The 22,068-nt window shown below is 30.8% G+C and overlaps 1 pseudogene; it reads left to right on the top strand.

The window, feature by feature from the left end:
- Window positions 1–839: 839 nt before the first annotated feature.
- The window catches only part of LOC145039634 (uncharacterized), a 42,290-nt pseudogene continuing 21,061 nt past the window's right edge, over window positions 840–22,068 (top strand).

Here is a 22,068-nt window from a genome sequence, read left to right as displayed (position 1 = left end):
TATATATATAGATCCGGTAAGAAATTTTTTTTTGGTAGGAAGGTAAGAAGTTTTTTTTTCTACATATATTTTTTGACGAACAAAGTAAATGAATCACTAGATGATTCATTTGTAAGATGATTCACAAGAAAAAATTCCCAAAAAAAAATCTTTATGATTAATTTTTAAGTAAATTATGAAAAAGTTCACTTTTATGACAATTTTAGTGAATAACAACAAAATCATTGTATAAATGAATCATCAAGATGTTTTTTTAAGAATTTTTTCTTGTGAATCATCTTACAATTGAATCATATAATGATTTATTTTGTTTGTTCGCAAAAAAAATATGTAGAAAAAAAACTTCTTACCTTCCTACTAAAAATTTCCTTCTTATTTGATCTTGACTATATATATATATATATATATATATATATATATATATATATATATATATATATATATATATATATATATATATATATCTTAAACAAATAAACTTTTTAAAATTAATTAATCATAACAACAACTATAAATATCATTAAATCATATATTATATTTAATTTTATTCATAAGCAATCTGCTGGTAGATGTCTTAGGATTATACAATTGTAAAAGATATATACATTATATATAATTCAAAACAAATAATGTTTATACTAACTTATTATTAGATTTATTATATAAAAGCTAATAACAAAGTCATTGATATATTTATATATATATATATATATATATATATATATATATTTGTAAAAGAATTTCAAATATATTGTTGTATTCTGCGCAACGCACGGGTATTCGCCTAGTATAATTAAATTATATGTTAAATCTGACAATTAGGTTAAAGTATACCAAAAATGGAAAACAAAATAGATGCCAATGTTGCTTATGATCTTCCCCAAACGAGCCTCATCGTCTTTGATTCTTGTGTCAGTGAGTCCGCATCCCCTACAACCAATGTCAGCGAATCACCTCTTCAGGACTGTATCTTGTCGTTACTAGAGATTTGTTGCTTGTAATTATCTCTTTGTCGATCCGTCGAAGAACGTATCTCCTTCCCGTTTCCTATAAGGTTGTCATCGACGCCCGACGTGCTTCCTGGCATATAATCTCATCAATCGAGCAGAAAGAGGAGTCGCATGCAAATGAGGATCATGTGACTGTTATTAAGGACTACAGATCGAAGATCGAGGCAGAGCTCTAAAAAATATGCGACGGGATTGATGAGATTTTGAAGCTGCTTAACTCAAGACTCATTCCTCTGGCATCTCCAAGTGACTCAAAGGTCTTTTATCTTAAAATGAATGGAAATTAACTTAAATATGAGATTTTGCAGCTATACGCCTTGGCATAGGTCTCTACCAGTACAAATTAGGTCAATTTGAGAGGGCCAAGCAAGCGTTTGAACGTGTATTATAAGCAAGTCATGCTAACTACTTTTTGTATAGTTTTTATACATTCTAAAACTGTGTTTACTACTTGCTAATGTCTATATATGTATGTTTCCAACTACTTATAAATGCAATTAGATTCAGAAAACGTTGAGGCCCTTGTGGCACTTGGGATTGTGGATTTTCAATCAAATGAAGGTTAGTTTTATCTACTTTTTTACAGTAAAATGTATGTTTTTATGACTCTTATTGATATCGTCACATTTTTTATTAGCTTCTGGTATTAGGGGAGCAATGAAAAAGATGCAAAGAGCCTTCGATGTGTATCCATATTATGCAATTGCACTAAATTATCTGGCAAATCGTTTCTTCTCTGGTCAGGATTTTGTGGTTGAGCAATTGACTAAAACAAACATTGTTGCAACTAATCATGTCTCAACAAGGGGACATTCCTATAATAACTATAGTTGATGTTTAAGACTCTAGAAGTTTCTCTTGAAGCTGTTTACACATTTCTATAAACACAAGTTTTATCAATATACCTTTCATCTTTATATAATAACTTTTTTTCTTTAGTTATTTGTCACGACTAGAAATTTCCAAGTCTAGAAACCAAGCCAAAAGTGTCCCGTGCATGAGATAGTTGTGGCTATGCTAATATTAAATCTTGGTAATGTAATGTTTTTGAGGTTTATGCTACCCTAAAACTCCTATGAGCCATGAAAATTAAGGTAATATTGAATTTACGTCAAATATGATCACATAAACAAACATGTTAAGGATCTTACACATCCAGACCATAAACTCTTCTTCTAGGACATGTTTGACCGTAAACAACTCTCAAGGAGTCACTTTGGCCGTAAACTCCTTCAAACACCCATAAGTGGACCGTGAACCACCCTAAGCATCCAACATTGGCCGTAAACACCAACCTAGGCCACTTTAAGGCCGTGAACACCATAAGGGACCCCCCTTAGGCCGTAAACCACCTTAGTGGACTTTCCATTGACCGTGAACCTTGGTTTAAGGTCCATCTAGACCGTGAACACTTTCCAAATTAAGTGTGTTCATGGTGCTTATGAGCTGTAATGCGTAGATTTCCAATATATATCCCAGTAATTCATGCATTACCCAACAGTAACCCAAGAAAACTCCTAATCACTTCCTTATCCCATATTAAGGGGCGTAAACCCCACTTCCTCAATTCACAAATTCAATTCCTCATTCTTTAAACTTCCTGTAAACTCTCCCAAGGCTTCACCCGAGTTCCAGGAGCCATATTCTGATGGATTTTTGTACAAACAATCCTATGTGTTCATGCAACCCTAGAGTTGGATCTATGTTATCACTATTAGTTATACAACATTATGAACACTTGAAGAACCCTAAAATGCTTCTAGGAATTTCGAAATCCTCAAGGAAAGATGAAATGCATACCTCTTGTTGTTATATTGTAATAACAACTTAAATCTTGAACCTTCTTGTCTTTGAAAGCAAGTACCACAAGTGTAATACCTCTAATGGCTCACAAACACCAAGAGCAAATGGAGAGGTAATAGAGAGAAGGAAGAGGTGTGAAATTCATCCCTAGGAACCCTAGACAAGGCATGGATGAATTCTTATGGCCTTAGGGGTCTTTATATAGGTGTAGAGATTAAGGTTTCAGTCCTTATCCTTATCTAGTTGCTTGCCCACCAAGTAACCATAAGATAAGCCTTGAAAACCCTTATCCTTATCCTTTGGATGATTTCAAGGATATCTTATCCCTTGAATTCTTCCAACCTATATCTAGGATAACCATTACTATATTTTGTAACTATCACATAATTACAATTCAGCCCCTCTAGTTTAATTAATTACACTTGATCACAAAATTAATTCCTAATTAATTATTGACCAATATTAATTAAATAATTATGATTTCTCCTTTAATATATTATTCATATAACATATTAATAAATCATAATAACCTCTTTCTCTATTATTTCTCCAGTCAAGTTGCTTTGGTGAAGGCAACCCAAAAGGACCATGCACAATCGGGTCAAGTACTTGACAAATATGGTTATGGGCTTAGACACTAATCCAACAGTCTCCCACTTGGATAATTCTAGTAACTATAATAGTAAGTACTACCCGATTAGGAATCGTAGCTCTCAAAGATGCTGTCAAACTATGATCTTATCAGTAACCTATCCTTTACATAAGGGATCATATATTCCTCCATTCTAGATATCGTATAGACGTGAGACATGGATTGAAATCATTCTCTCAGTCTATGTGTTGTTTCCCGATTTCCGATTTACGACAACTGACTAATTGAACAAATCAAATTAGCCCTAGCCCGGCCGAGCATTTACATTTGTCATCACTAAATCATCGAGGGGCCCAAAGATATCGCTTTTATCCTACTTTAGATAAAAGGAACGGATAAACTTTGATACAATGCTCGCTTGCACTCACTCACCGAATCACACACAACAATATGTTTTATAACACCAAGTTACTAGTACATTTACATATTATCAATGTGCAACCGATTTGCAAGATACAACTCAGACATCTCGGTTTCAAGAATATAAGATGTTATCGTCTCACCAATCACTCGTGATACAATTCATGGAGTGATCCAAGTGAGCGTGGGCTTAATCCAATGCTCAAATCTTATTCATAAGCACTCATGAACGTTGCAGCAAACATTTACTTATGTCTAATACTCTTTTAGACAGTCCACACACCAATTCACGATAGTCTTCATTCATATCTACTTCCAACATATGAACGACTGTGGCCCGTTCGAATAATTTGACTGTTCTAAACCAATTAAATTATTCAGGAAGTCAAAACATGCAAAGTGAAACACAAGAATAATAGTAATCCCATACGGCCTCAAACCTTTGAGCATAAATAAAACACCTTTTATTTTATCACCATATTGATTACTCATTATTTGTCGTTTCGGTTAATCGACTTCTTACTTGAATTATTACACTTGTCCCATGCTCCTAGCATGCACACAATGTTTACCTATGGTTCTTTCTTTGTGAAATAGATCAAATTGAACACATTTCCAATCATTCTCATTTCACAACTCCAAATCCTTTTCCATAAGTGAAAGAATATCAAATTCTTGCTACTTATAGAATATGCTAGATTCTAACATTTTATGCAATGATCCTTTCGTAATGTCACTGCACCAAAGTCACAAAGACTATTGCCAATGATATTACAAAGTCCTCTATCGGAGATTTTTACAAGACAATTCCTTAGATATGATGTCTCTCTCTCAAATTACATTCCTTTGAACATCCTTTTGCATAAATGTTTCTAATCTATACATAGCTTTTCAATATTCAATTCCCAATATGGACACGTTTCCATATTTTCCATATGACAACTTATTCTTAATAGAATCTTATCTATTCATAATAATGTCGATATGGTCCATCCAATACCATGCTTCCAACTACTCACAAGTAACCAATCCTCGTCAAACTTTGGATTGTCCTTTGATAGTTGTTTAATTATTTTAGTCAAAACCGATTCTAGTCCCTTTTCCCTCTAAATACGCTAGACATTTGGAAAATTTTAGAATTGTCAATTATTCAAGCATTTGCAATCGACACTATACCCGAAGCGTATGGGACACGATGCATAATGTTTTATTTGTTATGTTCTCAAAATTCAAATTGTGAAGAGGAATGTCGTAATCATAATCGAAATTTTAAGAACACACTATGTACCTTTGACTAAATTTATTAACATTTCTCAACCTAAGCCTTTAGATTTGAAATGAAGCATAATATTCTCTCCCTTAATTATAGCAAAACAACTTTACAACCCTTACGACTTTGCAAGGTATAACTCTTGTTTTCTATAATTAATATTGCCAACTTGCAATACGTGTCTTAATAATCATACAATCATAACATTTATGCTCCCACTATCATGATGATTATTATAAAACATAACACTTATGCTCCCACTAGCTTTGACATGTATTCAGAAACAACTTAACTTTCAGAAAAACAATACTTATTGAATTTCTTAAGTTCATGTTTCTAATACTTAGTGCTTTGATAATATTTTATCAATGCTTCTTGAGCTTATACACCTTTGCCTTAGATAGTTCATATGTGTGTCTAAACAATTAAGACTAATTGCCAAACCTCACAATTCAAATCATGGAAAGGGATACCGTAACCATAATCGAATTCGAGAATGCAATTTGACAATCACTATCTTCTTAAAATCTTTCTTAGTGAAAGCATTTTCTCACAATCATTTTCATGAAGGAGGAAATCTTATGACACTTAGATTTAAACGGTGTATGTGTTCCTATCCATGTGAATTTGTTAAAACAAAGGTTTACGACAAATTCAAACTCATATGGACCGAACTTTCTTAATCTTGATTTCTTGCCTTATGGTAGCACGGCTGCCCACCATGTCTTCCAAGTAGTTAAGCAACTTACCTTTTCCTATCAATGTACTTTCCATTGATCAAGGTCCTTGCCTTTTATGCATTCAAATGAGAACTCCTAGGACTCACATGCATACTTAACTCAATTGGAACAGCATAGAAACAAAATAATGTCAACACGATAGGTTGTTAACCTCAACTCGTGTGCTAGTGATGATCGATAAGGTTTATTTGATTTGTTCTTGAAACCTTTCAAGAGCATTAAGACTCCCACTGACTCCTTGACATATAAGATTCTCTTGTCAATAAACAAATATTCAAGATTTAGTGTAGTTTTTATCAAAACACTTCATAAATTGGTCCTAGTTGGTCTTTGTCTTATCCAAGACATCACAACTTTCCACATTTGATAAACCTTTTAATACTTGTCACTCATTGTCACAATCTTGACTCTAAGACTTGTTTTGGAATGAAGTATGATTGACTTCTTGATTTAACCATTTCTTCAATTCTTGATTCCTCTTCTTAGACATACAATTGTACTAAGACTCACTTAGAGGATCAATTGAGATATGGTTCTTAATCATTAAGACCTATCATAAAGCATAAAAGGTACTCTCCCTTCTTCTTAGAATGGAGACACTTTTATCTTTCTGCCTACTTGATTCTTCTTATTCATTTTGCTATTGATTTAAACTTTTTCAATCAATTCAAAATTACACTTAATCTTATGAGTATAATCATATTTACTAAAATTTTAGTAAACCATGACGAATATCTTGTTACTCTTATGGTGGACTTTGACCAACACACAACTTTGTGTACTCGATCTCCTAGTCCCTCACTTAACATTTTGTCAATGAATTATTCTAATTTCCAAATATGAAATTTCTCATTCTTCGTGCAACCAAGTTGCATGATTCCAAATTTATGTCCAATTGAAAGTTGGGCGATGAGAAACTCTCCCTATTTGGTAAATTCTCGACTTTTCCATAAACACCATAAATAAGAATCATATTCATTTGTTGTAGAAATATGCAAACACCAATTTTCATAACGATTTCATTGCAAGGAAATAAACAAATAAATAAATAAGTTAAACGAAAATTTATTTTATTTATAAAAGCAGCGGAAAACATTTGTCCTTACAATGTAAAATCCATTGAAAACTATGTATTTCAAAAGGAAAATTTCTAACAACTCTATCATAACTATCTAAGCTCAAAAGCTAATCTTCAAGTCCATGCGATCAAGATCCATTCCTCATGATTAGATTCATCTTGCTCTTTCACCAAGCTTCCTTTCTTTTCACCGATCCTACAAAACATTCAAATGCAATTTTATCACATCATGTATTAAGAATCAATGAATAGGAACTTAACGGAGTTAGATAGTGGATTTTACCTGAAGCACAACCATACTCTTTGACTCTCCTATCTTTGGAATCTTCAAGCTCTTGGGGCAGACTTCTATCCAACGCACTTTCTCAAACGTAGGTCGCTTCTCTTAGAACGTCCTCGTAAGCATGGTCGGTTGACTTTCCCAACAAATACGCTCCATTGCTTCGCCAAATCATTTCTGATTCAGCAGCAATGAGCATGTAAGTTAGGTCAATGAGGTTATCGTCATGATCCATCATATAATACTTTCTTTTGAACTCATTATAAGATTCAGGGAGTTCGCAGCCAACTCATCGGGAAATGACACACCTAACATAATCAACCTATCGATGTGTGATTTCATTCCTAGAATGTGGGCACACACGGATTTACCATCTTCATGTTTCATTTCCAATAGGGCCTTAGTGATTTTGAACCTTTCAATTCTTCGATCTTGTGGGTTAAGGAGAACAATTGGAGGAGGTGGAGGAAGTGAAGCATGATTTCTTGTTCCTCGATCGAATCGTGGAATACCATCTTCATGTGGAATGCTTGTTCCACGGGATTTGGGAAGACCATAGTTGTCGAACTTTGACATCTACAAAACGGGAGAAACAAATTCAAGTTGGTCGATTGATTGAGTCCTTAGTAAATCACCCAAATGAAATACGAAGGCTAGGACCCAACACAATATTCCACAACTCGGGAGAGGGATGTCGTAACCCTAATTGCAGAATATTTGAAGGTAAGTGAATGACGATTCACTAATTTCCACCACGAAAAATGAAAAAGAAATTTAAGTTTTAAATCTATGAAAACTCCTAAATCCTTTGAGATTCATTGAACTTTCAATGGCATGTTTAAATCTTGATATGCCCCTCTTGTTTGTGACTGGGATGCCGAGGATCACAAAGCGGGTGTGAATAACCATGCAAACTTACACGGTGCCCTCACATGTTACAGTCACCTATTCGATGTGCCGGTAAACCACACACGCTCCACCGAACTATGACAAACATTGAGTCACCCTTTGCTACCTTTTCTTAGAACCATTTAGTGTGCCGGTAAACCACACACGCTCCACTAACGTCTTCGTAAGGGCACAAAGTGTAATTTCATGGAATTGCAATAATTCACTTTTGCCTAAGTAACCAAGATTGGGAATTTGTAAAACATTTAGTTACTTTTGTACTTCATTATACTTATAATGGAAAGTTTTTTTCCTATCCTACCCGTTCGGCTAACGGCCCTCCACTAGTCAAGAGTGCGGTGGGTAAGAGTGGATACCCATTCAATCGCCATTTTATAGGCAAATTCCTTAAACACCCCTTATAGACCAGATTCGTGAATGCGGCCTACTAACGGTAAGATTGACTTTTACTCATACAAATATATACAATGTTAGACTTTTAATGTTATATATAGTATAGGGTGTATTTTACACTTTTAAAATGTTAGGTGGTCAAATATAACAATTATACTTTTAATTGTAAACCAAAACTTTTATGGATTTATTAAACTTCTTTTAATTATACACCTTAATTAATTAATAAAACCATAAGGGTGTGATTTGAACTTTTCAGAACAATACTAGGGTTTTAGAATTTAACATTCCTAAATTAAACTTTTAATCAACTTTTAAATTCCAAAACTTGAGGGTAGGTTTTGAAACTTTTCAAAACAATTAGGTTTGAATCTCACTTTAAAATTTTCGAAATTTAATACTATTTAAATTAAAATTTTAAATATTAAAACTCTTGATTTGATAATTTAAATTAATATTTTAATTCAAGATAATTAAAAGGATTAGGATAAATTAATTGTTTAATTGGTAATTATCCTTCATGATTTAAATAATCCCTTATGATTCAAAAATCATGGGATAGGATAATTCAAAATCTTTAATTACCATATATAACCATTAAAGGATAATTACAAGATATAGGATAATCCAAATCCCTAAAATTTACGATCTTATCATGGGGAGGAGGCTAATTTCAAAAATCATAGGGTTTTGCAAACCCTAGATTTCGAAATCTTGAGGCTTAAGGAAAGGATTTTAAAACCCTTTCAAATTTTCGCAAATTAGGGTATAGAAACCCTAATCTCGACATTTCTAGCCTCCTAGGGTTTATTGGCTATAAACCCTAATATGTCAAGTTCATACAATTTTATAATACTAATTGAATACAATTTAACCTAAGGCTTTGATACCACTGATGGGTTTTTGTACAAACAATCTTATGTGTGCATGCAACCCTAGAGTTGGATCTATGTTATCACTATTAGTTATACAACATTATGAACACTTGAAGAACCCTAAAAGGCTTATAGGAATTTCGAAATCCTTAAGGAAAGATGAAATACATACCTCTTGTTGTTATATTGTAATAACAACTTAAATCTAGAACCTTCTTGTCTTTGAAAGCAAGTACCACAAGTGTAATACCTCTAATGGCTCACAAACACCAAGAGCAAATGGAGAGGTAATAGAGAGAAGGAAGAGGTGTGAAATTCGTCCCTAGGAACCCTAGACAAGGCATGGATGAATTCTTATGGCCTTAGGGGTCTTTATATAGGTGTAGAGATTAGGTTTTCATCCTTATTTAGTTGCTTGCCCACCAATTAACCATAAGATAAGCCTTGAAAACCCTTATCCTTATCCTTTGGACAATTTCAAGGATATCTTATCCCTTGAATTCGTCCAACCTATATCTAGGATAACCATTACCATATTTTGTAACTATCACATAATTACAATTCAGCCCCTCTAGTTTAATTAATTACACTTGATCACAGAATTAATTCCTAATTAATTATTGACCAATATTAATTAAATAATTATGATTTCTCCTTTAATATATTATTCATATAACATATTAATAAATCATAATAACCTCTTTCTCTATTATTTCTCCAGTCAAGTTGCTTTGGTGAAGGCAACCCAAAAGGACCATGCACAATCGAGTCAAGTACATGACAAATATGGTTACGGGCTTAGACACTAATCCAACATATTCTTCATCAATCCTTCGAGTTCTTGTAAGTGTTTCATGCCTAGTAAATTTTTCATACAATTAGTTAATTTAAACTCCAACTCACACATAGATTTATGTGTTCATAATCTTATACTAGCTAAAATTCTCAAGAGGTTCATCCCACACTTCAAGTGTTCTAGGCTATAACTCCTCATCTCATCCCTTCAGCTACACTACCTTTTATACAAGGTGAACTTCATACCCATGTCTTTTGAGTTTTCATTGTTTTTTAGGGAGAATACAAGTCAAGGGTCTTTTGAAAATTTAGTATAATTGCTTGTTTCTGCATGTATGTTATGATTTATGTTCTTAAAGTTATGAACCCTATATATATTGGTTCAAGAACTCGAGATTTTTGGCAAGTCTTAAGGTTTTGAACTATATATCACAAAGTGGATGTTAGAAACAAAAACTAATATGTTTATGAAATATAAATCATAAATTTATATATCAAGAATCATAAGGTTTTGCTTCAAAAATTGTTTCAACAAATTGTTAAACATAATATTTTGGAAATGGTTAAATTGGAGTATTAATGATATTTTGGGGACCATTTTCGGCCCCATATATATATATATATATATATATATATATATATATATATATATATATATATATATATATATGGTTAGGATCAAACGTGAACAACAAATATTGTATGAATGTATGACCATTTTTTGTCCGTTTGATTGAAAAAAAATTAAGGGTTTTGATAGCAGGGTACATGTTATTAACATGGGATATCATTAATAGATAATTACACTTAATTAACTTAATTAATTGTAGGAGTAAATTAGTCAAATTGGTTAATAAATATTTATAGAAGATAAGAATATTATATGATTAGTAAAGTTGTTTGAAGATTTTTTAATGTTGATTATTGTTCATGCATTCTTTAAGAATCTTGTATACTAAATTTTGAATATTGAACATTCTTTAAGAATACCTTCATTATTTTGGTTAATCTTTTTTTATTATTGTGTCTGCATTCTTTTAGAATTAACCATTCTTAAAGAATACAAAATCATTAAAAATATTTCATACGACTTAAGCAATTTTAAAGAATAGGATTGCATATTTTCTAAATAATAAGAATTTGCATCAAAATAATAGTTATTCTAATTGCAAAATTGACACATTCTCCTGATAATTATGCAAAAATTAATACAAAACCTAATATAATTTGTTGATGCATTCTAAAACATTACAAATACATGCTGAAATAATGTACATTCTTTTAGAATGAGACTTCTTTATAACATGCGAAAGAATATAGGAACACTAAAAATGAAGAACAAAATTGCAACTTTTGTTGATCTCTTTCTTTATATATATAGCTTAAGCATGACTCTAAAAAATATAGAAACATCACAAAGAATATGCCTTCTTATAGAATCTCATAGAATGCTTTCTTAAATAATATCAATAACAGTCATTCCTTAAGATTATTGAATTGTAGGTCAGGTGGTTCAACTTCAAACAACTGCAAAACAGATTTGAAATTTTAATTGTCATGACATGAAAATAATAATAAAAACTAAAATTTTAGACTATTGTTCATAATAGTCTCGTATACGCGTTATCTCCATAGTTGAACAATGAAATCAAGAATCCATTGTCAAAAGTTAAATTTACTATAAACTGGATTTGTGATTCTAATATAACAATATTAAATTGCCAAAAAGTAAATTTATGAATCAATAACAATCCAAAAAGTGAAACAATATTTAAGAAACTTACAGAGTTGTAAAGACATCCTTGAAAATGCAAGAAACTCTCGGAGATAATGTTGCCCACATCGTCTTTACGTCACTGCTTGGCTGAACAAAATTTCTTGGTCAAAGAGTCAAAGAATCTTGGTCTTCGCCACAACCACAATGAAATTATGGTAACGAGGGGGCATGGGAATCGAATTGTAGGGTTAGCGATAAAGAGAGGTATGCTAATCATCGGTCATGGTATGGAGATTAATAAGGGTTAATCCAATAATTATGGATTTTGTTTATAATCTATTGATTAAGTTTCCAAAATTAGAGTAATTAATTTTTATAATAATTTTTTTAATTAACTAAATTACTATCATGTTATTATCAAATAATTGGTCCACATCTAGTCATACATTCACACAATATTTATAGGTTACACATGAACCTAACTCTTTCTCTCTCTCTCTCTCTCTCTATATATATATATATATATATATATATATATATATATATATATATATATATAAGGACCATTTTGGAAAATGGAATAAAATTGAAGAATTATTGAACATCTCAATTTTTAAAGAACCAAAAATGAAAGTTTTGAATAAATAAGGGCCTTTTTGAATATTTTCATAAATATAAGTCTAAAACGAATATTTTAGAAGAAATTGGCCATTTTCAATAATTCATCTAGTTTTGAACCAAATATGACACCTTTTGACAAATATGGGTCTTATTTGACGATTTATAAAAAGAAGGGTCATTTTTGCCAAAATCGATATTATTAGATCAGTTTTGATAAATATGATTCAATGTAGATTATTTTTCAATAATCAAAACAAAGTGATATACCTAGCCAATGAGCGTAATTATTCTTATTTATTAAATAACTGATTTCATCGGTTAGCACACATATCTGTTAGTATTCTAGTTAGATGCATCTCCAAAGTACCTAAATATATAAATATATTAGTGTACGTTTAAAATCCTGTAAAGAGTTGTAACCAGAGTCTCCTGGAGGGAGAGCAAGAATTTTTGTATAGATCTATACGGGGTTGACACCCCGCACCTTCGTTGTTCGCTACAGCTAGACCGGCCAGTCTAGGGTGACAAATGTCTTTAATCGATTTGGGCACCTGAGAAGCGCCAAGACAGGTCTCTGTCATATTAGTATGGTTATAACGGCTCACTAGAATATAATAATGTATTTAGAAATTTATGTAAGGAAAACCTTACAAATATATACAAGAAATATATGATTTTCTGGAGAAAAACAATTTCACAATTTCGAAAGATGATAAACTAAAATACACACATGCAACTCTACTAGATAGAAAATAAGATTGGTAACATGACGATTGTGCCCTTATATATATATATATGTGTGTGTGTGTGTGTGTGTATGTGTGTGTGTGTGTGTGTGTGTATATATATATATATATATATATATATATATATATATATATATATCTTTATACTTTAATAAGCATTTAGCCCTAAATGCTGAATTTTAAGAGGTATAAGCTCTTATGCAATATGTACAATAACTTTATGCATTGAAAATGCTGAATCTTATTTTGGTCTAGGGTTGAAAAAGTCAAAGAAAAATAACACTCCTTTGTTTGACCCAATCCCACCCCTATCCCATCCAACAACATAGCCTCGGATATCTGCTTATATGTTAACCCATTCCACCATTATCGAAAACTCATTCAATATGAAGACTAATTCAAATAGCCATCACCCCCATCACTAATCCTATCCAACATGCTTCCTCCTATGTCGCACTTTCTTCCGCCATATAATACTATAGCTCAGTTAATCTTCACCATTTATATAACCGTCCCCCACCTCCACTATAATTCTCTATTTCAATGGTTCTGATCATCTCTCTCTTTCATTCGACAAATGAAACGCCGCCATCGACTATCACCTACACCACCATCATCGGCTACTACCACTACCACCATCTCGCTATCCTCGGCAAGCAACGAACCAAAACACTCTTTTTTTTTCTTTTATATATATATATATATATATATATATATATATATATATATATATATATATCTTTCTATCTCTCTTGAATAACATTGCACCACCTCGATTTAGGGTTTTGTTTTTCTAATTTGGTATAATCATCTAACTCCCTATTTAATGGTGTGTGGTTAATATTTATAGCTTTTTATCTCCTTTATCGCTCTTAGTTTTGATTGTTTTTTTTTCAAATATTGCTTTTATGAATTTCCATCATTGCTCATCTCTTTCTCTCTGTCTTTCATGATTTCGCCATTTTGGTCTATCCTTTCTGCGATCTTGATGATTCTACGATTTACATACGTTTTTGACAATGGAAGGCACAATGTTGGAAAAACCATAAAAAAGCCAAACTTTGTGGTTGACACAGCTACCCATTGGCATATGTTGGTCTTGGTGATGGTTTACATCTATTTTCAACCAAGATAAGAATATTCAGCAGAACCAAGTGGGTTAAAACCGAAACAGGTGAAAAAAAAAAACAAAAACCAAAATTAGTGTTCATATTGATCTATGTCCAATGATTTTGTTATCATTCGTTAACAATCCTTGTGTTTATATTTGCAGTTAATCTACCCTTATTCGTCCCACAAAATCAAGGAGAGCGTGTATACTTGGTCCTACAGGAAAGTTATGTTTAGTTCTTGACTGTATTAAAGTTCACAATTTTTTCATTTAATGAAAAGGTTATTTTTGGCAGCATCAAGTAGTTTCGATAGAAGATTTAATAGAAACTTTTGATGGGCAGAAGCTCTAATCTCATGTAATTTACTCTCTTTTTTAAATCTATGTGATTAGAATTGTAAAGTATACTAATAATTTACCATTGATAGTAATTTAGCTCCGTTTTTTTTATTATTATTGCATCTTACTTTACTTTATACTATTTACAACATTTTAAAACATAATTGTATAAGAAACATAATGAAATGGGCATTTCCAGTACCTAATTTTATTGATTATTGCATGTGTTCCTATAACAGGTGTTAGTGTAGTTGGAAGTAATGTTATATCTTTGCCTCAACTTATAATCCATCTCCTTCAGTAGCTAACATAACCACCACCTCCTCTATTCTCCTTATCTCTTCCTAACTGGTTACCTTCACCACCACACACCATTATCCATGTAGCAAGAAAATATATATTTTCTGCATATGTTTACTTCGATTGATGTATTTATTGTAGGAAATACAGTGGAAATGGACTTTATGCTTCTTCATAGCAATTTCGGGTATATAATGTGTTTCTTGACTCTTTTTTTTAACCGAGTCACTGAATTTTTGTTATTTATTTATTTTTTTGAGTAAATTACTGAAATCGTCCCTATGGTTTGGTCAAAATTGCATGTTTGGTCCCTAACTTTTTTTTTTCACTCGGATCGTCCATGTGGTTTGATTTTGTTGCGTTTTTCGTCCCTATGGTTTGATTTTTTTGCATTTTTCGTCCCTTACATACATAAAGTTAGGGACCAAACATGCAACTTTTACCAAACCATAGGGACGAAAAACGCAACAAAAGCAAACCACAGGGACGATCCGAGTGCAAAAAAAAAGTTAGGGACCAAACGTGCAATTTTAACCAAACCACAGGGACGATTTCAGTAATTTACTCTTTTTTTTGTATGCATGTTTTTCTCAAATTTGGGTTGTTTATTATATAAAAATATTGTTTATTCGATATATCTAATTTGTATAGGAAATCATATGTAATTTCTTATGGTTTCAACACATTTTGAAGGTAAACATCATATGGGTTTTGACTAGAAGGCATCCCCAAGACTAAGTAAGTTATTTTCTAGCCCTAAACCGATGTATGTTTTTAATGTCAAACTTTATCTATGTTTTCTTCATCGTTTTGATTTTTTTGGTATCATTTATGATGATAATACTTTAGTACAAAATTGAGTAAGTTATATTGTGTTTCTGATTTATGATTTCCAAGTCTTACTTTATTAAATTCTGTTGTGTGCATATGTTTTTTTAGCATTTCTTTTAATGCCTTAAAGTTAAAAGATCCATGCTTGATAGTGTTGTACTCTCTTATATGCTAGAATATTGGTTTGAGATAGCCATACACAAAAAGGAAAGAAGATATGCTTTTAGAATATACGTTGCATTTTCCCCTGTCATATTCCTTTTTCAACTTTGATTCTTCTACAGTTTTGGTTCGTTTGCTACTTTTTAACTTTTTTTTATAACATGACAGATAGGAAGCGGTGGGGGTGGGGTGGGGCTAGGAGCAATCTTGATGAAAAAATGATACCAGAAACATTCGATGAAGACTATTATAAGAAAAAAAACATACAAACAAGGTAATTGGGTTATTTTTTTATGAACAACTCCATAATGTTGTGTATCAATGTCAGTATATACTTTGCAAAGAACACAAATACTAATGTTGTTGGATAGAGCCATTTGGTTGCTGAAAATAGACCAAAAATAATATGAAGTTCATGATTAGGTCAAAGGATCACTTATAACTAGAAGTAAAAAAATCATGTGAATGGTGAAAGGAATCTCTCATGAACTATGGATACTTACTAATTTATAAGATTAATTTTCCTGTCATGAACTATGGATGCAAAAATTAATTCTTTGCTAACTCAGGTTTATAAATGGGTGGTCAGAGTATTCTTGCACATGAATTCACAGTTATAAACAACAATCATATTGTTCAGGTTCCTGCTGGGTCAGATGCCCCTTTTTTCCAGATTCATTGATATGAAGTAATTAAGGAAATACAAAGGATGTTGAATTGAATCTCATAGGGTTATAGATGTTGAAGACTAGGAGGCTCCACATGGGGTTATAAAGTTAGACACTAACAACTCATAAATAAATAGAAGTAGGACGTTGTAATACACAATTGCATGCAAGTGTATTGTTATATCTTGCATTCAACTTTAAATTAAATTTGGGCTGAATGAAAACAAAACAATGTTATATCTATTACGAAATCATAGGTGGTTATCTACATTGGTTGGTCAAAAGTAACCTTAGAGTTGCAGGAAAAAAAAGGCATTAGCCAAATTAGAGTTTATGTTATGCAATAAGTGTCCTTAGGGCTGTAAACGAACTGAACGTTCGGCGAACCGTTCGTGAACTGTTCGGCGGGAAGTTCGTTTATGTTCGTGTATTTAATAAATGAACGAACATGAACAAAAATTATCATTCGTTTAGTTAAATGAACAAACATGACCAATGGTCTCGTTTGTTCATTTATGTTCGTGAACGTTCGTTTATGATGTTCATTTACGTTCGTTTATGTTCATTCATTTAAGTTTATTTATATTCATCTATATTCAATTGTTTTTTATTATATTGCTATATTATATGTTCGTTTATGTTCATATATGTTTAATTGTGTCTTTTTTTTTTTTTTTTTTTTTTTTTTTTTTTTTTTTATCTTTGTTCGTTTATGTTCGTTTAGCATGTTCACGAACATAAATGAACGAACATGAACAAAGTACTTTGTTAAACGAACGAACATGAACAAGAAAATCTCGTTCGTTTATCCGTTCATGTTTGTTTGTTGTTCGGCTAACTTAAACGAACGAACATGAACACGACCTTGTTCGTGTTCGTTTGGTTCGTTTACAGCCCTAAGTGTCCTTTTTCTTTTCTCAAATTTGTTTTATGGTTGTATTTTTTAGTTTTCAAGACATTAAGTTTTGTGATTTATTTATGTGTCTGATTTGTAATTACATATTACCCTTATTTACATAAAAGTTAAAACTGATAGGTTATAAATGGGTGAATATAGGCATGTTTTGGACATAGTTGGATTATATTAATTAGAAATAATCGTATCAAATTTTTTATGGTTTTGTTTAAAATAATTTGCTTGTCTAATGTCACAATTTTTTTATTATTACATTAATAGTCTTATTTAAAAAACAAATATCAAATGATGCATGTATTAAACAAATATATATTTGGACGGTCGTTATACATGTTTTTTTAGATAAATTTGTTGAACTTTTCAAATTAATCCTTAACCTTATCATATTTTCAAAACAAAGTTAATCCATTATATCGTCATTTACATAAAAGTTAATGACGGAGTCTTCAAACAATAAAGTTAATTAGGTGTCTCTATTAAAACATATAAATCTAATTAAAATTTATGTTAAGCATCAAATATACCATTGTAATTGGATTGGTTCCTAAATTTTAATATCCTTATTAGATTGATAATGTTTTACATGGAAACTTTCGATGTCATTGCCTATAAGGATATCACATGGACAAGTTTATATCTTACGCCCTCATTGTGAACAAAGACGTATCTATAAACAATACTTCAATGAGGCTTATCTATGCATGAAAACTATCCCATAGAAAATAACTTCCCCTCTAAAAACTAATTTATGAAAAACTATCTATACCTGTCGCTTGGCGCGGGTAAACGGCTAGTATATATAGATAAATAAGTTCAATTGATAAAATAAAAAATATTGAGAATGGGGGAATGATTCTCGATCAATCATTTATTTTTGACGTAAAAGTCTCCAACGTACCGGCGAAAATGAGATAGAATACACATGTGTTTTCCAACAAAACATGTTTCCTTAAACTATGTTAATCATTACCATGGACGGCTCAACAAGTTTGGAGGCTCTAAGTAGGGATGGCAAAAGAAACCGAACACGATGGTGAAAACTGAAAACCGACATATTAGGGTCGGGTTAGGGGTCAGTTAATCGGGGCCGGGATCGGGATTGGTATGCTTTTAGAAAATTTCCGCGGGTTTAGTTATGGGGATGGTAAACAAAATACCCGTCCCGATTACTGGAAACCAAAACCGAAACTGAAACCCGTTACCTGAAACCGTTCATATGATTATATATATATATATATATATATATATATATATATATATATATATATATATATATATATATATATATATATATATAAGTCATAATTTTCCGATAAACCGAGAACTAAATATGGAGCGTTAAATCAAAATTAACTAATTAAGGGCACAATTGTCATGTTACCAATCTTATTTATTGTTTAATTTTTGTATTATTGGAAATATTCATGAATATGTCTAAAAATTAACATAATAAATAAAATTTTCAGATTTTTTAATAATAATTTTTGATTTTTTAAAAATTGCAGATTTTTTTAATTTTTTTAGAAAACATGATTTTTTTTAAATTGAAAAAAAATATATTTTTTTAAAAGTTCCTGCAATTTTTTTAAAAACATTAAATTTATAATAGTCAGTAAAAAAACCGGAATATTTAAAAACGAAAACTGTAATTTTTAACCAAAAAAATCAATATTTTAAATGCATATATGCATATTTTTTCAAGTACATATATGCATACTTCTTATACTATAATATTCGTATGTAAATAATAAATAAAAAACTATTTTTATATAATCTATACACATAAAAGTACATGTATTTTATTCGATACAAAATAAAAAATAAAAAACAAAAATGCTACAACATTTCAAAGCGTTTTCATGTCTTCGTGTCAAGATTTTCATATTTTCTTCAATGTATCACTTTTCACCTCTTCAATATTTTCCACATATTCTTTGAAATCTACAAGAAAATTAAGAAAAAAAATTTGATTAATGCACAAACACTCATAAAAATACATGTGTGCATAGATGTAATTTATATGTGATTCAGTTGTGATTACATGTGAATCACATAAAATTCATATGTGATTCACTTGTGAATTACATGTGAACTATATATGATTCATATGTGAATTACATGTGAATCACATGTGATTCATTTATGATTTACATGTGAATTACATGTGATTCATCTGTGAATTACATGTTATTTACATGTGAATCACAGGTAATTCATACATGATTCACTTGTGATTTACATGTGATTCATATGTGAATTATACATGACTTACATGTAAATCACATGTAATTCATATATGATTCACTTGTGAATTACATATGATTCATATATGAATTACATATAATTTACATGTGAATCACATGTAATTCATATGTGATTCACTTGTAATTTACATATAAATTACATGTGATTTACATGTGAATCACATGTAATTCATATATGATTCACTTGTGATTTACATGTGATTCACATGTGATTTATATGTGCTTCACTTGTGATGTATATGTGATTCATATGTCAATTACATGTGAATCACATATAATTTATATGTGATTCACTTGTAATTCAGTTATGATTTACATGTGAATCACATATGATTCACTTGTGATTTACATGTAAATTACATGTGATTCATATGTGAATTACATGTGAATCAAATATAATTCAAATGCTTAAAAGTTGTTATGTTGTGAACAAAAAGAATTCAAGTATTTATTTTATTATTTTTGACTTTTTTTTGTTAGATGATTTAAAGAGCATAATAAAGTAAATAAAAATAACAAAACTTTGATATATTAGAGCTGATAAATTGAAGAAAATATGATAACACATTTTATCATACAGATAGATTCGTAATTTAGTAAAAGCTCATCATTAATACATTACAAAACAAGTGTTAAAAGGTTATAAGGATACTTAATTTAATAAATGGCTCCATCTAAAGAAACCCGATTCTTATCCTTTTTGTTTATGAAAGTTAAAAAAAACACCCTTCAACTTCTTACTACTTCACAATATTGTAGCAAAAAAAGATGTACGAATTTACAGAAAGATCCTTTAATTTCAAATAACTTCACAATATTCCATTAGGTTTTTTATTTCATTCCATTATACCATATCAAACAAACATATGATATGATTCATGAAAGATACTTACGGTGTAAAAGCATTTATAGCAAGATAGTCCTCCCTCAAAAGTTTAGCAGTTTCCAAGGTAATTTTATCCGTTTCAGCCAAAGCATATTTACCCACTAGCTACAACCATCAAATATTCATATACATATATAATTCTCATCAAATAAAACATATAAAATATAATAAAACCACCAACATACCTAGACAATCTCATTTAGGTCGTCTTCTCTCTGCAACACCTCACAAGCTTTTGTCCTAATGTTGATGAAATCCAAATCAAATTTCTTATAGAATAATTTTAATAATAAAAATACTTATTAACAATGTGTCAGGTTGTTTATAGAAATCAATATTAAGAAATTAGGACATACTAGAGCTAATTAACAAAAAACATAATAAGCACTAAAGCATCTTGTTGTTTGTGATCAAATCAAACAAAGGTGAAGAGTATAACAACTAACAGAGAGATTGAGAGCTTAACATTGTATTTAGATGAACTATATAAAAATATTCAAATAAACTAAATGACAAGATATGCAATTTCACAGACAATTATGCTCTAATTAGAGATTAGTTATAGGAAAAAAAATGAAAATCAAAACCTATAAAAATATCATATTTTATTTCATGTGAAGGTAGACAAATGAAGAAAGAGGTTGGAGGTCACTCACTTAAGTGATTATTTATATGTAAATTTGGATAAATTCAAAAATGGATGACTGCATGAAATGGACTTGTGTGATTTGCATATGGCAGAAATAGTGTAACTGATGCTTCTTCAGCCATATATAACAAGCATATGAAAGTTAGAGGGTTGTTTAGTCTTATAAAGTTAGTGTGGAAATAATACATGATCAAGTAGCTATTGTGAAAATAAATTGTAACTGACCTTCACCACTATATCTCACATGAAATCATATTCAAAACGTTTTAGTATTTTATTTCATGTGTACATAGACAAATGAAGAAAGAGGTTATAGGTTACTCACTTAAGTGATTATAATAAGCATCAAATTCCATAAGGACTTCTGCGATTGTATACACCACTCCCTCTGATAATTAGTTTCACTAATAAAATGAACATAATCTCAATTTAATTGCTAAAAATCATTTTCCTTTGTTATTGTCATTATAGGAAGAAGTCTTATCACTTTTCTTTGTTTCTACTTCTTCTCCACTCTGAACATTAACGTGGAAGTAAATTTTATAATCACCAAAATAGGCAACAAATTCTAGCAAAATAATTAAGGAGATAGGCAACAAATTCTAGCATAATAATACCTAAATACGTGAAGCGTTGACAAGTGAGAGAAGCAAAAAGATGCATTAACCTCAAGTTTGTGCATTCGATTGAAAT

Source organism: Lactuca saligna, chromosome 4 (genome assembly GCF_052625555.1).
Source record: "Lactuca saligna cultivar CGN05327 chromosome 4, ASM5262555v1, whole genome shotgun sequence".
Lineage (NCBI taxonomy): Eukaryota > Viridiplantae > Streptophyta > Magnoliopsida > Asterales > Asteraceae > Lactuca > Lactuca saligna.
Note: the sequence above shows the minus strand (reverse complement) of the source record. Positions and strands in the feature narration are given on the sequence as shown.